Genomic DNA, 647 nt, shown 5'->3' on the forward strand with positions numbered 1-647 from the left:
GAGCTACTGCATCCATAGGTGTAGGTCAAGTTCATCAAATTGTATCAGATTACTCTTTTTTTCCCTCTTCTTTCTTCTTCTAGTTGAGTTCTGATTATCCAGCCATTGAAGCCAGGTCAAGTGGGTACTATCTGCAAGTGTGGGTGTTCTTGTGCATACGCCCTCTCTTCTTATAAGCTGGATGCTTCACTCTCCACTCTAGTCAACTGTGGCTTTGTCACTGACTCTGGGCCCAGGAATCCTCAGATGTTGCCATACTGCTGGCCAACCAGGTCTCCACCTGGGTTCACAGGAGTCTATTGAAGGTGATAGGGCTTAGCTTGCAGCTGCATGGCTGTTTTTCCCTCACTTCTCCTTATCGGTGACCAATGTGGTCACCAGTCAGAGCAAGTGTCTACTCATGTATTCCCATTGAGTCATAGTCGTGGAAGGGGATTTGCTCTGAGGGGACTCGACCACTTGCCTTGATGTCTCCTAGGTGAGCAACTTGCTAGTTCTTTTAGTAGTCAGTTGGACTGCCATTATTGTCTTGTATTTTTCCTGTCACTCTTTCTTTCAAGAAGTATCTTCTGTTCTTCTAGCTGCTCCAGGCTGGTCTGCTTGTTCTTTCCAGTGGAAATTTCCCACTTCAGAAGATTCTGGATGGG

At 46.4% G+C, this 647-nt stretch overlaps 1 pseudogene; it reads right to left on the reverse strand.

Moving 5' to 3' along the window:
- Window positions 1–647, reverse strand: part of LOC102842759 — a 192935-nt pseudogene that overhangs the window by 56231 nt on the left and 136057 nt on the right.

The sequence above is a fragment of the Chrysochloris asiatica genome, unplaced genomic scaffold, assembly GCF_000296735.1.
Source record: "Chrysochloris asiatica unplaced genomic scaffold, ChrAsi1.0 scaffold00111, whole genome shotgun sequence".
Classification (NCBI taxonomy): Eukaryota; Metazoa; Chordata; class Mammalia; order Afrosoricida; family Chrysochloridae; genus Chrysochloris; species Chrysochloris asiatica.